Source organism: Notamacropus eugenii, chromosome X (genome assembly GCF_028372415.1).
Source record: "Notamacropus eugenii isolate mMacEug1 chromosome X, mMacEug1.pri_v2, whole genome shotgun sequence".
NCBI classification, from domain to species: domain Eukaryota; kingdom Metazoa; phylum Chordata; class Mammalia; order Diprotodontia; family Macropodidae; genus Notamacropus; species Notamacropus eugenii.
Window position 1 is genome coordinate 19389142 of NC_092879.1, and position 14543 is coordinate 19403684.

The 14543-nt window shown below is 38.9% G+C and overlaps 1 protein-coding gene across 4 annotated transcripts in view; it reads right to left on the reverse strand.

Annotated features, from left to right (window-relative positions):
- Positions 1 to 13371, reverse strand: part of LOC140515689 (CCR4-NOT transcription complex subunit 7-like) — a 45234-nt gene extending 31863 nt beyond the window's left edge. For 3 of the 4 annotated variants that reach the window (XR_011971137.1, XM_072626526.1, XM_072626523.1), the window contains exons 1-2: positions 13041 to 13371; positions 9442 to 9555 (exon numbers count right to left, since the gene is read on the reverse strand). The gene's annotated coding sequence lies outside the window, so the exon portion shown is untranslated. Of the gene's footprint in view, positions 1 to 9441 lie in introns of all 4 variants that reach the window. The other variant, XM_072626524.1, reaches the window with a different exon arrangement.
- Positions 13372 to 14543: the final 1172 nt, after the last annotated feature.

Genomic DNA, 14543 nt, shown 5'->3' on the forward strand with positions numbered 1-14543 from the left:
ATACAGTTTGAAATGTGATTCTCCTGGGCCCCCTTCCTTTCAACTTTTTCCTCATTTATTACCCTTGAGATTCTTGACCTTTTGTGATATGAATTTCGTCATTATTTTTTCTAGCTCTATAAAATAGTCTTTTGGCAGTTCGATTGGTACAGCACTAGATAAGTAAATTAATTTAGATGGTAGTGTCATTTTTATTATATTGGCTCAACCTAATCATAGGCCATTAAGGTTTATCAGATTATACAGACCTGCCTTTATCTAGGCAAAGAGTGTTTCATAGTTAGATTCATATAGTCTACAAGTAAATCAAAGTAGATACACTCTCAAATATTTTGTAGACTGCCATGACGTCTATGTGTGTGAGTCTGTGGAGGTGGGAGGTAAAAGGTAAAGAGACGAGAGAGAGGAGGGCTGGAGCCCAGGGAAGACAACCTTTGTCCCCTTCCATCACTCCCCTCCCCTCTTCCAGCAACTCATTTGTTTGTCTCAGAACCTCTCCATGTTACCTCTGTTCCTTGCAAGGGTCTCTAAATAACCCTTGTTTCTTATCTAAGCTTTTACCAGAAAATAGGGGAGCAATCCTTAGGGTTCTTTTCTCCTCCTATACCAGGGGTGGGGCATCTCGGGGCCAGAGCTGGGAGTCCTCCTGGGGAAGAGGCCCAGAGGCTTTGAGAGTTTCCCCAAATTCAGCTTTCAGTCTGTGCTGGAATGAGGCGGGATAGAATGAGGGAGGGCAGCAAAACAGATCTTCTTTGTTTGTTTACATAGGGTAACTAGTTGTTTCAGTGGATAAAGCATTGAGGCCTGGAGTCAGAAAGAACAGAGTTCAAATATGGCCTTAGACACTTAACTGCCTGTGTTAAGCTCTTAAGCTCTGTTTGCTTCAATTTCCTCATCTGTAAAATGGAGATACCTCCCAAATTAAATGAGATAATATTTGTAAAGTGCTTAGCATGATACCTGGCACACAGTTGGTGCTATATAAATACTAACTATTATTATATTCTTTAAAGTGGAAAGCTAGTGAGAATATGGTCACTCTATGATCAAGTCTAAAGGTCACATCCAGAGTTTCACAAAGATAGATAGCCAGTCAAGCTCACATAGCTCATTACAGGTCATTTTTCTCCTGTATGGCCAGCAAAGGAAGGGAAGGATGCAAGTCTTTTATCTCATATAGCAGATGGCCAATGAGGCTTAAAAAGGTGAAATGATCTTTCCATATTCTCACAATCAATAAGTCCCTGCATCCTTTAGTCCACATTCTGCTTACAGTTGAGAAAACTGAGACCCAGAATAGGGAAGTGATTTACACAGCCGGATGAGTCACAACTTGAACCCAGGGCTTTGGACCCCAGTCCCAGTGTTCTTTCTACTATACCACGTGTCTAACATTGTAGCTCATTTCTCTCTAGATGGCTTAAATGTTTCTGTTGCTTTTTACATACCTTGGCACTGGCCTTGTGCCTGGACTGGTTTAGGCCAGGGTATCATTCTCAGATAGGTAGTCCTGTGGGCTGTTGATTGATTTCAAAAAACAACAAACTAACATTATTATCTATCTACACAAATGTCTATATATTTATTGAGTTAATGAAATATTTCCCAGTGACATTTTAATCTGATTTGAGTGGTGCTGTGTTGCTATAGCATACAACCTGTAAGCCATGAGTCTGACATCTCTGGTTTAAGGAGTTCCTGTTGAGGGAGAAACTGGGTTTGGGAAAAGAGCAGTCACAGGCACAGGGGAGGTTAGGAACAGAGTGACTGACCTCTCTCTCCCTTGCCTGTCCATCTGGAAAAGGGTGCGTGTGTGTGTGTGTGTGTGTGTGTGTGTGTGTGTGTGTGTGTGTGTTGTGTGTACCCATGTTTGTTAAGTTCTGTATCCCTAGCCATGTAGCTGCCTTAGCTGGGGTGATTTCAGGTTGCATGAATACAAGCATGGGATGGAGCCTGGGGTAGACAACAGAGGGCCAGTCTGGGATTGGGAAGACCTGGGTCCAAGTCCTATCTACTGGCTTGACCATGTGACCATAAGCAAATCATTTAACCCCTCTATGTCCCAGACAACTCCCTAATCCGTGACTGATTGACATGAGCAGCAGGACTCTCCAAACTGGAATGTTCCCACACCAGTGAATCACAGGGCTGGATAAAATAATCATACCAAGAATAGAAGCAACTCTCTGTGGTCCTGGTCAGATCACACCAACAATATCATGTTCACTTCTAGGATCCACATTTAGGAAGGACATTGACAGACAGGAATTGTGAGGGGCCTGGAAACCTTACCCTATGAGGAGCAGATGAAAGGAGGGGGGTTATATGGTGGAAGGAGCCCTGGATGAAGAATCAGGACCTCAGTTTCACTTCCAGCTCTACTCCTTTCTGTCTGTGAGATCCTGGGCAAGTTACTGAGCCTCCCTTTCTAGGCCTGTTTCCTCTAGTTTAAATGGAGGGGATTGGACCCTGCCAGATCTAAATATCATGAATCTATAAGTGGGTGGTATTTTTCTCTGAAAACAGAAGACAGCTGAGGCAGTGGTAGCTGTCCTCACATATCAGAAGGACTATCACAGGGCAAAGGAATTAGATTTGGTGTGGCTTCAAAATGGAGAACTAGAATCAAGGGGAAATTTAGAGTGCCTGGCACATAGTAAGCTCTTAATGAATACTATTGGGATTGGTTGATTAATGGATTGATTACAGAGATTCAGGTTTGTCCTAACATAATGAAAAACTGAATTTTCCAAAGGAATGACCTAGGTTGGGAGATAGTGAGCTCCCCATTACTGAAGGACTCCAAGCAGAGATTGGAAGGCCTCATATCATAGAGAGGATTCACTGTGTCTCAAGTAGGAAATGAGAGGCTGATTCTGAGTCTTTTCCAGGTCTAAGATTCGAGGCTCCTGTAAATTGACTGCTTTGGCCGTTTGGGGTTGGTGGGAGGGGCATCTCCACATACTTTCTCTTCTCTCTTAGAAAGTTGGCAGCCTCTCTTTCAAGATCAAACACACCGGTTCCCTTGCTCAATCTCTTCTCCACAGGGGACCTGGTGCCAGGACCCCAGGAGAGCTTTGTACTACCCATGGGGCCTTTCATAATCTATTTGCCAGGTTTCTTGTCTGCTTTTCTCTTCTTAGATGGACATCATTTGTTTAACGTCTGCCGGCTCTGTGCCTCCAGGCCTTTGTCTCCATGTCCCTGCTCTCTGGCTCTCTTCCTTTGAGAGGTATGGGAAATCCCCACTCACCTCTCCTGCTCCCACTCCCATTCCCCCTGCCCCTGTCTTGCTGGCCCAGAATTCAGGGCTCCTTTCCCACCTCACTATCATGCCTGGGGCATGATACTTGCTGTACTTTGGGTACTCACTTTTCCCCCAAAGATGTTCAGGGTCTTGCCCCAGGTCACATACTTTTGATTGTTTCTCTTAGCCTAGGCTCTCTCTGTTTTTCCTATAGCCCATTAGCTCCATCCCCATTAGAGATGGGGATGTTCAAATCTGAAAAACAATAGGCTCCCTGCCCCGAAAAGCTGATAGTTTAATTAAATCTAAGACAAGCAGAATACAAAATACTAGGTTTAGGGTGAGCAGATCTAAGTTCAGATCTGATCTCAGTCACTTACAATCTCCATGACCAAAGTCATTGCCCCTCTCTGCAACTCGGCTTCCTTCCCTAGTGTGATGGGATTCTGGTAGATGAACTGGAGGGTCACTGTATACCTCTAGACTTCAGAAGATGGGCACTTTCTCCCATGTGGTCATTCCATCCAGCGGGTCATAGGAGACCCATTCTCATAACTTACTTTGCTCCAAGAAATCTATTTCATAGTGGTCAATCTGGTGATGAGCCTTCCAAAGCTTAACTCAATTGGTCTTCTAATTACACATGCGTGTGCACACATGTATGCTTGATGTGCACACACATGCATACACACACATACTCCATTGGAAGAGGACCCGAGTGGAGGCTGCTAAGCCTCTATAAAAAGTAGTTAAGGATAAGCTAAGGAAATTCCAAGATCTTTTTTAACTGAAGGGTAAGAATTTCAATAGATAGAAGAGGTTGGTTCCTGGGCAAGAGAATGGCATTGAAGCTCCAAGACAGCCCCCCATAAAAGAAGTATTCCTCTTAGAATTAAGCCCTCTGGCCTTCTCCTGCTTCTTCTAAGAACCCCACCCAGCAGATGCTTGAAATGTATATAGCATTTTAAGTATATGGAGAGCTGGCTCATAAAACAAACACTTTTTAAAGGAAAAAAAATCATCAAAACTGATCAATATATTGAAAAAACCTGAAAATATATGCAATGTTTCTCACCAGTGAATCTTACCCCTGCACAAAGGTGTGGGTGGAAAGGTCTGCTTAGGGGCCCTGCTTGCTCTTTGTAATTGTGAATTTTTCACTTTCCATTGTTTTGTGGTAGCTGATCTTTCCATTTACTTTGTATTTCTTACCTCTGCTTACTTCATTTTGCATCAGTTCATATAAGTTTATCTATAATTCTCTACATTCATCATATCCACTGTTTCTTACATCACAGTAATAATTGCATTCGTATAGTACCATAATTTGCTTGGTTCTTGCCAAATTGATGAACATCTAATTCTTTCTAGTTCTTTGCTCCCACCAAGAGTGCTGTTATAAATATTCTGGTATATATGAAGATTTTATTTTTATCAACAGCCTCCTTGTGGTATAAGCCTAGAAGTGGAATCTCAGGGTCAAAGGGTATAGAAATTTTAGTCACTTTATTTGCCCAATTTCAAATTGCTTTCCAAAATGGTGTACCATTTTATATGGAGTGTATGGAGTGCTCAGGGGGTGCTAGCACTTCTGGAGGTTTGTTCATCTACTTTTGGTGTCCACCTATCACCCACTCTCACCTGCGGCTCAGAGGAGCTGCAACATGCACACCAGTCACATCCAGTAAAATTGTCTCAGGGACACTGGCTAAACCAGGTTGGAGGTAACAAAGTGGCCCAGGGAATGGGATCTTCTTCTCACTAGACTGAAACATCAGTGGGGCAAGCAGTTTGATCACTTAAAAAGGCTTCTCAGCCACCCAGAGGGCTGCCAATGTCTTTTGATGTCTTTCAATTCATGAATAAATTAGATATAAGTGAGGCAGACTTCCACAAAGTTGTCAGCCTCACTCTCTCTTCCAGAGTCACAAGAATCCAGTGGCAAGACACAAGTCAAGACAACTGATGATGACTCAAGAGGCAGTGGATGACCTTGGCATCTTGGATGTCTGACCAACTTCCATAGTGCCTGCTTCAGCCATCTTCATAGCCCATTGGAACAAATTGTTCACATCCATCTATTCTGCCAAGGGGAAGTTTTCAAGTTTGGGGTAGATACCTCCCAACTCACCAACAGGTTTGGGGCCTGTCAATTACCTTCAACCTGGTTTAGCCTTTCTGCTGAAGTGGTTATTATTTTATAGAATTCTGCATATTATTCCTTTGAGAGTTTGATTGGTATAGCATTAAGTCAACTTTGGTAATATTGTCATTTTTATTACATTGGCATGCCCTATGCATGCTAATTGAATATTCCTTCAGGTATTTAAATTGTTCTTTATTTTTTTAAGGAACTCTTTGTAATTGAGCCTATATACATATTTTATGTGTTTCAGTAGATTGGTCCCCAGATGTTTTGTGTTATTTTGAATAGTATCAAGTCACTCAGTCTAAACCAGCCCTACCTTCTGTTCCTTTCTAGCTCTTCTTTATGTATAAGAACTCAAATGCCCGCTCTGTTTTATATGTAACTATCCCATGATACTCTCCCTCAGCCCCCCATATCCAATCAGTTGCCAAGTCTTGTTACTATCTCTAAATATCTCCTGTATCCATCCCTCTCTCTCTACTCATATAGGCTCATCACTTCTCTCTTGTACTGCATTAGCCTAATTGTTCTCCCTCCCTGGTCTCCTCTTCAATCCACTATCCACTTAGTTACCAAAAAGTTATTCATAGGACCTGTGTCTGAACATGTCAGTCCTCTATTTAATAAAGTGTAATGGCTCCCTAGTACCTCTGAGATCAAATACTAACTGCTCTTTTGGTATTTAAAGCTTTTCATAGCTTCATTCAAATTTACCTTTTCAGCCTTATTATATATCATGCCTCTTCACATATCTACAGATGAGACAAATTTTACTTTTTCCTCTTTTTCACATGACTCTTTATTTACCATCTGCATTAGCCTTTCCTCATTCCTTCAGTTGTTTGAATTCCCTTCCCCAATTATTATCATGCCTTTTGTTTGTACCAGTATGTAGAAATTGTCTCAACCAGTAGGATGTACTTTCCTAGGGGGCAGGAACTCTGCTTTTTGTTTTTGAATTCTCAGCACCTGGAACACGATCTGACTCATAATAGGCACTTAACAAGTACTTGTTAACCAATGGAATGACATTGAAGATTATAACAGTCTTTCAGTGACATCTCCTGGTGAAAAGTGCTATTAATATTATATATAACAGTCTTTTCTTGACATCTAGTGGTCAAAAGTAATATTGAAGATCATTTTACATTGTATATCTATATATCTTTATATATATACATAATATATATATTACATATATATATAAATAATCAGTCTTTGGTGATATTTATTGATCCAAAAAGATTGAAGAATATTATATTGTACAGTCTTTTGGTTTAATTTAGTGTAAAATAATATTGAAAAATATAAGTTTTGGTGTCGTGTAATAGCCAAAAATGATAGTAAAACAGATATTACATTTAGTCTTCCATCTTGTTTCCAAATCCTAGTATTACACTCTGACTCATTACAAACTGTACTTCTTTTGGATTTTTGTTCATGTGACATATCCTTCCTGGTTAGAACAAAGACAAATGAAATCCTGGATTTATGAAGTGAAATGAGTAATGAATTCCTTTAGTATAAATAAAACTATAGACTAAATTATGATCATCAAACCATTAAGTTTTGTATCATATCAAAGGTCCTCTGATACAGGATAAGACTATGTAGCAGTGAAGACACCATTGAACTGGTACCAAGAAATCAGCCAAGAAACATTTGTCAGGTGCCTACTATGTGCCTAGCATTGTGCTAAACACTAGGGGTACAAAAAGAGGCAAAAGACAGTCCATGCTCTCAAGGAGTTCACAATCTAACTTGGGAGACAAAATGCAAACAAGTATATACAGATGAGTTATATGCAGGATAAATAGAAAATAATTAACACAGTGAAGGCACTGGAATTAAGAGGGTTTGAGGAAGGCTTTCAATAAAAGATGGGATTTTAGCTGGAACTTAAAGGAAACCAGGGAGGTCAGCAGTCCAAGTGAGGAGGAAGAAGGTTCCAGGCATAGGGGCCAGCTAAAGAAAATGTCCAGAGCTGAGCGATGGTGTTTGTGGAACTGCCAGGGGGTCAGTGTCACTAGATGGAAGAGAATCTGTTAGGGAGTAAGATGTAAGAAGACTGAAAAAGTAAGATGGGGCTAGGTTATGAAGGACTTTGAATGCCAAACAGAGAATTTCTTTTTTGATCCTGAAAGCAATAGGGAGCCACTGAAGTTTATTGAGTACATAAGTGACATGATTGGACTTGTGCTCTAGGAAAATCATTATAGTGACTAAATGGAGGATGGTTTGGAGTAAACTGGAGTGTATAATCTGGTCTGAGTCCTACCTTGAATTATACTGGTTCCCAACTTCACCTGCCTCAATACTCCTGTTTTTGCCCCACTAGACTAAGGTTCTTGAAAGGATACTTTTTTAAATCAGTCAACAAACATTTGTCTTGAGCACCTACTATGTGCTAAGCACTGAGGATATAAGGAAAGGCAAAAGACAGTCCTTATTCTCAATAAGCTCACAGTCTAATGGGGGAGACGACATGCAAACAACTGCACCAATAAGACAGATATAGGATGAATTGGAGATAATCAACAGAGGAAAGGCAATAACATTGAGGAGAAACAGGAAAGGTTCTTGTAGAAGGTGGGGTTTTGGGTTCATCCTTTGTTGCTAAAGAAGACCATGACATCAGAGAAATGATGACATGAGTTGCACTTGACTGAATGAGGATGGGCTGTTCAGGTCACCAGCCTCACTTCTCTTCCAGAGCCATCTGAATCCAGTGACCAGATATTCATCAAGATAACTGGAGAAGGTGGGGTTTTAGCTGAAACTTGAAGGAAGTCAAGAAAGACTTGAGTGAAGATGAGGGCCAGGTGGAGAGTTTCTGATATGGTGGGACGGCCAGTGGAAATTTCATATGTCAAGAGATGTCATATCCTACTTGAGAAATAGTAAGTAGGTCAGTGATACCAGACTGGTGGCAATTCATGGTCAGAGGGATCAAACTGGGTAAACATCAAAAATTATAAATCAGGAGACTCGAATTTGTACCAGAAAACAAATGTGCTACACAATACAGGGAGATTTCTCAGACGCTGAAAGAACACATGTGACCATAAGTATCACAGAATTTTTTTTAATTCACAATCCCATGCCATATTCAATATCATTAAGTAGTCATAATTTCATACATTTCCTAAGGAAACACACCTAGTTAAACAAATTCTGTAAGTAAACTAAGTCACTACATTTAATCAACTTATTTCAGCTTGATTCTTAGCTCTCCCATGTAGCCATCTGATACTTGGAAGCAGTTTCCCTTGGAAAGTCTGGAATAGTCCTCATTCCCAAGACAATTGTGGAAGGGTGTTCCTCTTAAATTTGGTTTTCCAATAACTAGTTCATATGGTGAAAACCAGTTCAAACCTTATGGAGATAACCTCATACCTGTCCTTTTGTTATTGTTCTTAATAGAAACATTTGAAAGCTAATCATATATATGTCTCAGTTCTTAGAGAAAACAATCTTTGCTTTATCTTAAGGCAAAGTTTAGTACTCTATTAAAAATTTAAAACTCTTATATCTTTATCACATCGCATTTTTTTTCCTATTCATCCTACATCCTCTTTAGGGATATGTTCTCCTCAGATCATCCAGAAAGAATGAGATACTTTAAGGAATTAAGGAATTAATGAATATATAATTAATAGTGAAAACAAATTCAGCATCATAAAATTAAAAACAGGAGGATCTTTCAAACCTACATTCTATTATAGGAACTGAGAGATGTTGAGTACTGCAACAACAGGATTCATCATACGTACAAACTTTTACATTTTACCTGCTCTTGTTATAGAAATATGTTATGGTAGGAAAAAAGGAGGGATATGATTATAACAAAACTGTCTCTTCAAGGGCACAGACCGACTAGCCATGAGCATAAAACTTCCTCAGCTTTGTTTGAGTCTAGGCAAAAGTCATAGTTAGTTTTTATTTTCAAATAGCAAATCATGCAACACAGAATTAACCAGGTGGGGAAATTTCCTGTTCAGAAAGGAAATAGCAGAGTGGGGAAACTGAGTCAAGAGGATCTTACCTTCCCAGGCATAGACATACATCTGTAGCAGTTCTCAGCACACCCTTTGGGCAGTGCTTGACTTTTCCCCTCAATGGCGGATTATTGGCTTAATGAAAATTCAGATAATCATACCTTTAATTAAAACAAAGGACAATATCAAATTATAGTCTCAAGAGATTTTACCTCAAACCACTAATTGCACCTTAGGTACAGCTATTATTATTATTATTTCCCCCATGTTGTTGCAATAACGGTTGACAATAAACATGCACAAACTTTATTTTATTTATCCTCAATTGTTTGAATCCAGCCTGGAGCAGAAATCAATCATTAGAAAATAAGAAAATGTAAGAATTTAAAAAAAAAAACCAATCATTAGAGGGCTTAGGTTTTGTTTTGGGTTTTTTTTTTTTTTGATATTTGAAAGAGAATTTTATTATCAGTACAGTTGAAAATGGCAATGCACAAAAGCATAAGAGTCTATTGTCCTGAGGGTCTCACTTTCCTCCCACTCAGAATACCAGGGAGAAAATAGTTGAAGAAAACATGCAATCACAATGAAAGACAAGAGGTTTGGTCCAAAAGAACCCAACATAATTAATCCAATGACTGTGAACAGCTTCACTGAGTAAGATTAAGATATTGCAATTGTAGTGTTTTTCTTAAATTTTCTATTTTCTATGTAATTTTCTTAATTTTTTAAAAATGTAATTGATTAATTTAGAATAAACCATTAGACCTAGTAGGATAAAAAGAAAAATGACCGTTTAAGACAATTTAAGAAAAAAAAATTTAATTAATTATTAGAAATTAATAAAATTTAAGAAAATTAAGAAAGTCTATGATTATACACATACAGCGAATACATAATAGTTCACTCAGAACTGAGAAAAACAGTGGCTACTGTAAACCTTGAGTCTGACAGATATGGATATCTGAAAGTGTTGCATATTAATTCCCAAGGCCAAATAAAATCTTTAAATCTGGAATCTGTCAATACTAACTTGACTTAAAGATGTAATTTTGATGCATATTATTCCAGATCTGCTTTCATAATTTTTCTTAGCAATGACCGAACAATGTATTACATAAGAGTCACTGTTGATAAACCCTGTAAGCTCCTTTCCTTAAGCTGTAGAAGATCCTAGTTTCTCGTTAAGTCACTTCTTTATTTTAGAACTTCACAACATTCTTTCGGCAATTTCTCTCCCAGTTATTTATGACCTCACTAAAGCTGAAGATCCAAGGGAATGAAATCTGACAAATCCTCAAAGAACTTCTCAGATATTTACAAAGTCTAAGTAATTATTATTGTTCATTTTTAAGCCAAAAAAAAGTCCAGTTACATACTCAAAATGTTTTTTTAAAACGGTAATAACAAGTCTCAATCAAAGGAGGAGTTACTTTTCCAATAATACAATTTTATCACCCTTCAGAGAACATTTTTTCAAGTTAACATCATTTCTTACATAATGATTTTTCTAAAAATCACAATACAAGACAAATTAGAAGAGTAAGAGCAACATATGCAATATTATAGATTTTTGAAACATATCATAAAACTTTTTGCCAGTGAAATAATGTCAGTTCAGTTGAATGTATGTATGAATCATCTTACATAAGAAAGTACTTCATCTGTCTGTCAATTTGGCATTTTATACTAATTGCATTCAAAAGACCTGGATAGAGTAATCATACTTTCAACTCTTATTCATGTAGTTTCTAAGTACATCACCTTAATGCCAAATATCAAGTGTATTTTCCATTAAGGGCTGATCTACCTATAGAGAATCAAATATCACAACTATCTCACTTTAAATGGAACCACAGTACAATTTCGTTTTAGGATCAACTCAGGCAAATCTGAACTTATAATCACAAATAGTATCATTCAAAACCTTAATTTTCCCAAGAACCATTAACTGCCAAGACCTCAAATTACAAAGCCTGCTGCTTTCAGCTAGCTCCATTCCAAAAATTTAGTGGCACTCTCACATTTTCTTTCTTCTTAAAACATTCAGTGTTCATAAAAAGTCTTCACATCATAATTTGGAAATTTACAGCAAAAATGTTACATTTCAATTATAAATTTAGCCTCTAATTAGTTTACAATGTCATAAATTTCTACAAAAACAGGAAAAAAGTATTTCTTTCCTTGCTTAACTCTGTAACTGCAAACTGGCTACAGCTGAGATGCCAGAGACAATGTATCTTACAGGTTTGTTGGTTTTTCTTCCTAAAAATCCTATAGCCTGCTGAAAGTCTAAAGTAGAAATAAGTCCCTGCTTACTAACGGAGAGTTTAGCATTAGATTACAGAACACTGGGAGAAGTTTCAAGTATAAAACTTCATTAATCTTTCTTAGAATTCTAAACTCCCTGGCTGCAGTTTTTTTTTACACAGCAATCTCTGTGGCTGACTGCATTTCCCCCCTAGAAATCTCTAAAGGTAGTAGAATCTATAAACACTAGACATGACACAAGACAAAGATTTTTTTAAGAAGTCTGTGGGGATGGTAAACAAGGAGAAAAAGAAGAGCTTCCTACTATTGGGTTAGGAGTGTTAGGCCTATGAAGGGCTCAACTCTGGTCAACAGCTCATTTTGAGTAGTACTATGCAAGCTTCCCTCCTTAATATGGGGTTGTCCTAAGTGAATGAGTGTAGGGCTTATATTAGGTGACCAACCAGTTACTACTTATGGCCACTCAATCAATTAAACAGGTAAAGAATTCCCTTTCCTTCTCCTCCTTCCCCTCCCTCTCCCTGTCCCTCTACCTCTCCATCAGAGATGGAGATTTCTTTCTCAAAGACCAAGGCTTAAACCCAATTCACTCTGAAGTTCAGAGATTGGGCAACAATAGGTCACTGCCCAAGCACTACCTAGTGGTTATTTTTTGGCCCTCCTGGATAACTGAGAACTTTTGGCCAGCAATCCTGAGGGCTTCACCTCTCTGTTTGATTTTTTTTAATTAAAGGAGTTATCCCTTGACTCATTTCTTAAAAGAAGTGTATTAAAGACTCACCTCTTAAAGAGGCCTATTCAATGAATAGGCATTATCTCACTCAAAATGAGAACCTAAAAGACCTTAGCCTAAAAGGCCAAGGTCTCCCACTGCATCCTGGGCCATCTCCAGTCATCCTGATGAATATCTGGTCACTGAATACAGATGGCTCAGGAGGAGAAAGTGAGACTCATGACCTTGCACAGCTCTCCCTCACTCAAAACAAAGTCAACTGGCAGTCCTATCATCATCTCCCTGATGTTGTGGTCCTCTTTGAGAAAGAAGGACAAACACACAACAACAATAGTTACATCAGAGGAAGAAAAAGAGGAGAGGAGAGAGAGACAGAAAAAGAGAAAGATTTCCTGGAGGACTGGCTGAACTAATGGATGGTGGATTCCCCTTTTGCCTCCCCTTCCCATCCCCCCAGCTCCTCGTCAATCTGAGAGGACAATTCATTTACTCATAAAGGTGACCAGGCTAGCTCTAACCCTCCCCAAGTAATTCTCAGATCAAGATGACATACAGCCCTCAAATTTTCTGGACAGAAAGGGATGTAATCTTGGGCCAGGGGTAACTTGACTGTGTTTCACCCAAAGCACAGGGGGCACTCACCTGGTCCTCAAAATGCAGAATGATCCCATCTAGGTAGAATCCCATCGCTCAGGTCGACCATCAGAAACCCTGCTTCTGACATCATTAAATTGTAAGGCTGAGAACAAAACTCAAAAATGAAATAATTTTAAAAGAAGTTTATTAAGTTGTCAGAGAGGGAGAGCAAAAAATGTGATGGCCGTCGGTCCCATTCCCCAGTGTCTCAGAATCAAAGGAACAAGAAAACAGTAGCTGACTGACCAGCACAGAAAAGTTTTCAGATAAGACATGCATTACTTGAGATGCATAGCCAGAGAAAACTCCTTACGTTAATCTCAGATTTTGTGGTCAGCATTACCTAGGTCCTGAGAAAAGCATTAAACAAATCTGATCTCTTAGCAACAGGTCTGGTTTCTCAGCCAGGCATGGCTAGGTCCAAACAATGCCATAAGTTTTCCCACAGCAACTAATAAATCATTAGTAACCTTGGAGAAAGCAGTTGCTTTGGAATGATAAGGTTGGAAACCAGATTGTAAGAAGTTAAGAAGAGAGTGAGAGGAGAGAAAGTAGAGACATCTACCATAGATGGCCTTTCTGAGTAAAACGTTTAGCCACAAAGGGCAGAGGAGATATATCATGATAGCAGAGATAGAAGGATCAACTGAGGGCTTTTTCAAGATGAGGGAGTCATAGGCATGTTTGTAGGCAATAGGAATGATCCAGTAGATGGGGAGAGATTGAAAAGGAGTGATAGAATGGAGATGACAGAGGGGGCAATCTGTTGCCAAACAATGCATATATTAACCAGGGAAAGGGTTAACGTTGCCCACCCATAAGAGCCAAACTTGGAGAAAATGCACATAAGAAAATGGCTGATCTCTGCTTTGAAGGAAATGCATGAAATAAATATCAAATATTTGACATTTTACCAGTAGTAAATGGAGATGATTATTTATCTAGGTACCCAAGGCTAGTAAAAAAAAAAAACCAAACAAACCAAAAAACCTTATAATTTTGAATTATACAAAATTTGAGAAAATGAGTTTATTGTTGTTTTTTAGTTCATATCCCATTTTTCATGACCCTGTGAACCATGGCACACCAATATTGTCCATGGGGTTTTCTTGGCAAAGATGCTTGAGTGATTTTGCCATTTTCTTCAGTTCATTTTACAGATGAGGAAACTGAGTCAAGCAGGGTTAAGTGACTTGCCCAGAGTCGCACAGCTAGTAAGTGTCTGAGGTCAAATTTGAACTCATGTCTTCCTGACTCCAGACTGGCACTGTATGTACTGCAGTGCCAGCTAACTGCCTGAATGAGTTTATAGATCAATGCTATTTCCACTGCTGTGATGTTATTCAGTATCAGAGGACCTTTGATTGGATTGAGTGGCATGGTAACTTTAAGGTCAATGATGCATTCAGAATTATTTGTTCCACTGAAGGAGTGAAAGAATTCATATACTTGCTTCACTTCATCAATTTAGGATTTCATTTGACTCTTCTGCCTCCTTTAACCAGGAGG